A 5,735-nucleotide genomic window follows, 5' to 3' on the forward strand; every position below is an offset into this window, starting at 1 on the left:
CTAAGAGTATAGATGCCTTGCAAAGGCTGAATAAAACACCTGGAGAGGAGATATTGCCCCTTAGAATTACGACATATGGATCCCCCAAATCTGAACATGTACAAGAATTTATTTATTTTTTCAACTGTTGAAATATATCGATGAACTCATGTACGCTGACTTATCCTCAAATCGATTCGACCGTCATCCGACTCTACCGATCGAATCGACGGATGATTCCGACGATGACTCCGACGATGACTGCCGACAATGACTTTCGACGATATCCGACCGAAGATATGTCAGCCGAACATACACATACTGTTTCCGGCCGGTCAAACGGTCGAGTTCAAATCACCGACCTACTGTCGGGATGGCAGCCGACGTCCGACTTCCGCAAGACATCAGACCAGCCGATGGTGTCTCCGGATCATCATCCGATATTTCGACAGCCGAATACCGACCTATAGTCGGCCAGCCCATCCAAACGCCGTACAACCGCTATGGGCGGTTGTCCTGTTAAGGACATCCGGTATGACCGCTGTGGGGCATTGCCCTGCGAAGGACATGGATTAATCCCAGTGACTTGACAACCCACGACGATTTGATAGCTCCCGGCGATTTGACAACTCCCCAGTTGTCTGCATCATTAATGACGGGACCATACCGCATTCTACTATAAAATGGGGTAAGGCAACAGTCTTGATCAGTTCTGAGCAAGCTTCCCCAAGCTCTCTGAAGCGTCTCTTAGCTCTCCAGCTCTCTCTCTCCAGCTCTCTCTCCTCCGTTGAGCCCCTGATTTTCCACTGTTGCCTAGTTTTCTCTCTGACTTGACCGTCGGAGGGTCTCCGCCAGAAGTATGTCTAGTATGTAAAGATTTTTCTTGCAGGTGCGCAACACCGACGTTCGGACGATCGGGAGATTGGCTGTAACACCAACTATACTGAAAAATGAGGACTCATTATACAATTAGAATATTGATTACAAGTTTATTTGCTTTTCCAGCTACGTAGAAAAATGAGAGCACACCACGCAATTGAAATATTGATGATGACAAGTAGCAAGAATAGGAAACCAATAAATTTTACAGGTGAAATCATGTCCGGAAAAGATTATGGTCTTAATCTAATCCAAACAAAAAAGAAATTTTACTTTGAATAATGAATTTTTATATGGTGAACTGGGGCTGGGCCCACTGTTTGCACCCTTTGCTTCGCAATCAAAAATTCTCGATTAAATTACTGGCAGTAAGTCCCTGAAGGTTGAATCTATATTATTCTAGTATAATAGGTCTCTTTCCCTTTCTCTCTTTTTTTTTTTTATAAAAATATTCAAGATCCAGAAAGGGGAAAAACTCCTTCAAACTAATTTTCAGGGATGTCCTAAGCCACAGCTTGGAGATGCAAGTTGGAACAAGGACTCCAATATTTGGACATCACAGCCTTCAGATGGATAATGTGTATTATCAAAGCTACATTATAAGCTTCTCCAAAGCTAATGAAACTTGGTCTATGGAACAACAATTGTTACCATTTAACCTTTGAAATAAAAGTTTGGCTTTTAAATCTATTTTGTAATTAAATTTTAATTTGAAAGCATATCGCATTTGTAAGAATCCTGGTGGTATGCCTCCAATTTTATGTGTATAGCATATGCCATGATCCAGCTATTCTATAAACAATAATGGGGAGAGAAGTAATGGCTTTGCATACTCTCCATTACACATTATAAAAAAATGAAAAACCTAATAAAGAGTCTCAAAATCAAAATCAAAATCAACATCTCTTTTATGGTTGCTCATGTCTAGATCCAATATACCTCACATGTGTACATTCCTTTCTCATGCAACAATCATGATGCCTTGATGTATGGCTTGTTATGTTGACACAAAATCTTCTCTTGAGCTAGGGAAGTGAATTTGATGCAAGGTTAAAAAGGATGCCACGCCAATCACAATTAAACGATATTTTAGAAAAATAAACAAAAGGAAAGAAAACGCATGACTATATGGTGATATATTCGAGCAATATGAAAACAGAATTTTCCTGCAGTTACCCTTTTAAAGTCAAATCGTAGGTTGAAAACGCATTGTACTCTTCATAATTATTGTACTCTTCATAATTTGAATTGAGGTGATTTTTTAAAACCTAAAAAGATACGTTGTCATGTTTAGATCAATATCCACCCTCCACAGCTCATTTGGTCTACATGGGGAGTTTCAAGATTTAATTAGCTCGCTCAACTTCCATTCTTTCGCATGTCCTATATGACCAAACTATTCAATAACAATGCATTTCAAGGCTAGCATTCTTCATCCAAACATAAAATGAGATAGAAATGACAGTCGGATGAATTTTTTTGGATATCCAATCCATATCAAATCCTAATAAGACCTGTTTAGCATATTTTATTAGAATATGGGTCGGATTTAAAATTTAAAACTAAAATCCGTTCTGATTTGAAACATGTTTGAGATTTCTCCTTCGAGTATCCACAATCCAAACTCGTTTATATACAAATATATAGTATTAGCTCTAACCAACGTCTCGGCCGCTCCAAACCTCCCACCCTATTGAGACTCTTAAAGATGGGGAAAAAAAACAAGAGGGAAAATCGAGGGGCGAACAAAGGAAATATCAAGGAAAATAAGGGAAAATGAAAAAAAATTAAAAGATAAAATCTTTTCCAATATGGATTGATCTTTTTTTTTTCCTCCTTATTTTTAGTTATTTAATTCTCCTTCCTCAGAGATCCACGGAAAAAGAGAGCATTTGAGAGAGATAGGAGGGGTTTCTTGGGTTCCTAACTTCCCACCCAATTGAGACCCTTGAGGACGGGAGAATAGAGGAAAAATTGAGGCAACCAAGGGAAATCATGAAAAATAAAAGAAAAGTGGAAAAAATTGAAAGGTAAGACCTTTTCCCACATAGATTGATTATTTTTTTTCTTTTTCGCTTCTTTTTCTTTTCATTTTGTTCTCTTTCTTTGGAGATCTGTGAAAAAGGAGAGTACCTGAAGGAGATCGGAGGGATTTTGTGAGAGTTGTGGTTGTGTGAGTTGGTCCCTCGAGGTTTCAAGGGCTTAACCTTGGTAGAAGCATGATATTTTTAGGGTTTGAAGAATTTTGATTCAAAAGATTCTACTTTGATTGTAAAATTTTTAATTTATGGAGTTTTGTCGGGCGGATTCGGGTACCCGATAAGTAAACTAATTTTAAATGAGACGAGTTTGGGATTTGTGGTGGGTTTTATAATTTGGGATGCATTCAAATAAATTAGATTTTAAATAGGTTCAGATATGGATAAGGCAAAATTTATGAGTACCCTACCATTGCTATCCCTAAAATGGGAGGTGAAGGAATGGACGGAAAACTTAGCACACTGAACATGCAACCATACTTCCTACCACATGGCTCCAAATTATGCGAGCCCACCCATCAGTGAGAGGGATTTCGGATCCTCAACGGTACTTCTTTTGCATAGCAGAGAGTGGTGGATGCTTGGATGCTTGCCATATTGCCTATCTCAAAGGCTCTTGTACAATTTATCCACCCACGTGCATGCTTGCTTGGCATCCCAATTAAACATCCCCGATTTTTGAGAGAGAGAAGAGCTTTCCATTTTCTGAATGGACTGCATCGCAGTGCTTCGAGCATGCCTTCTTCTTGGCAATGCAAAAGATGCACTGCATATGATCCGAACTTGAGTGAGAGGATGTAAATTTGGTTGTCTACAGCTGTTAGAATCCAAGAGGATGTAAATTTGGTAGTCAATTATTGCCGTTAGAATCCAAGGTTGGCAAGGGTCACTAGGTGTACGAAATATTGACAATTCATTCACTAATCGATGAGGCTGCAAATAGATGGAGTTGACCTATGATCCGATTCAATTCGACCCGCATAAATCTGATTCGAATCATTTTAAAGGACCTGTGAATCCGGATCGAATTCTAAAATATAATTCATTTCATTTTTTGGATCGATTTTAGATTTACTGAATTTTGATCCGATCCGAGGAGATTTTTGGATTAATTTGGATCTTGAAATAAATGACCCGACTCGACCCAAACCCAATACGGGACCGGCCATGATTACTTTCTTTGGTTTCGTTCTTTTCTATTTATTAAATTTCAAATATTTATTTTTTTTATTTTTTCATTTATTTTCATAATTACAATCTTTTGATTCTTTGGAAGATGGCCCTTTTAAACTCATACTTGTGTTGCTCCATCAACTTCATTCAAGATTTTAAATATATGTCAAAAAGAAGCATGATAGACGTAAAATTAAATATTTATTCATCTAACATTATAAAAGTAATAGAAGCATACTAATTTAAAAATAGATAAAATAGAACTCTCTGGTTTCTTCTTACCTTCATTCGCTGAGATTTTATACATAAGTTGGAAAAGAATCAACATTCTATTGATCAAAGGTTATTGACTATCATTACTCGCTTTTCAAATTATATCAATTATCTTGGTACTCATTTTTTCATGCTTTCATTAATTAAGCCTTGATACTTATTTTAGCTTTATAGACTTTATTAAAAATATCAACAAGAATATAAGAGCATAAGTAGAACTAGATATGGATTAATAACAAGTAATAGATTCAGTATCTAATTGATAATTTGAAAATTGATGCATAAGCCAACAATAAAGAGCACATACTAAAGAAAAGCAAGTCCTTAGATAGCGTTGCTACATAAAACAGTGCAATGACAATCCTTATTTGATATTTATTGATCTTGTTATTTATAACTTAGATCCAAACCGATTTGAATCCAGATTCAAACTGGATCCATATTTCATGGATCGGGGCCGGGTCATACATGAACCCGATCCGATCCGAATAATCTATTGAATTAAGAAATTTGATCATAAATCCGATCTGATCTTCTATTGGATTGGATTTGGATCCAATATATTCAGATCCGATCAAGGAATCAGATCGGATTGAGATCACTTATGACCCGATCCGACCCGACCCACTTACATTCCTAGCAATCGAGATAGCATAATGAGCTATAGAGAAACAAGAATGCCTGCTGATATGGCCATCCAAACTTTTGAGATGCAAAACTGACTTGAAAATGAACTCTACTTGCTGGAAATTTTCTGATGGGGGACCTTCTAATGCTTAAGGCAATTAAATTCTAAGAAAAAATAGTAAAAGAGAGAGAGAGAGTTTCTAAAAAAAGAACGGAGTTATAAGAATGACTTACCTAAGGATCCTTCAGTCCCCTCTATTTAAGGGAGAGGATTGGTATCCATCACGAAATAGGTAGTGCATACGTTAACTAAATAGCAATGGCCCTCGCCATACAATAACTATATGGTAACCATCACATTTGTAGTTATAAAAGCTTTAAACGTACAATCATGATCAAACACAAAGATCATAACCATGATCTTAATGACCATTAATCATTTGACTTGTCTTTAGTTTGTAAATCATCGAAGGGAAGTACTTCAAGTAGCACGGGACTAGGGTTGGAACTAGGCTTAGGCTGGCCGTTGGACTTCGGATCGAACTTTGGACTAGGGCTGAAACAGTTTATATCAGACTTGGGCCTAATTATAGTATCCATTTATTTTTTTGAGACAGGCTTGAGTATATCTTTGACCTGATCTAGGTCTAGTCTGAGCCCAAATTCAGCCTTATTAATAGTCGAAATATCCAGCATGAGCCCGATCCCTAGCGATGTGGGTTTAACTATTTAGGATGAGTCATGAGTTAGTCCAATCCCTAGCGA

Source organism: Elaeis guineensis, chromosome 8, assembly GCF_000442705.2.
Source record: "Elaeis guineensis isolate ETL-2024a chromosome 8, EG11, whole genome shotgun sequence".
In the NCBI taxonomy this organism is placed as follows: domain Eukaryota; kingdom Viridiplantae; phylum Streptophyta; class Magnoliopsida; order Arecales; family Arecaceae; genus Elaeis; species Elaeis guineensis.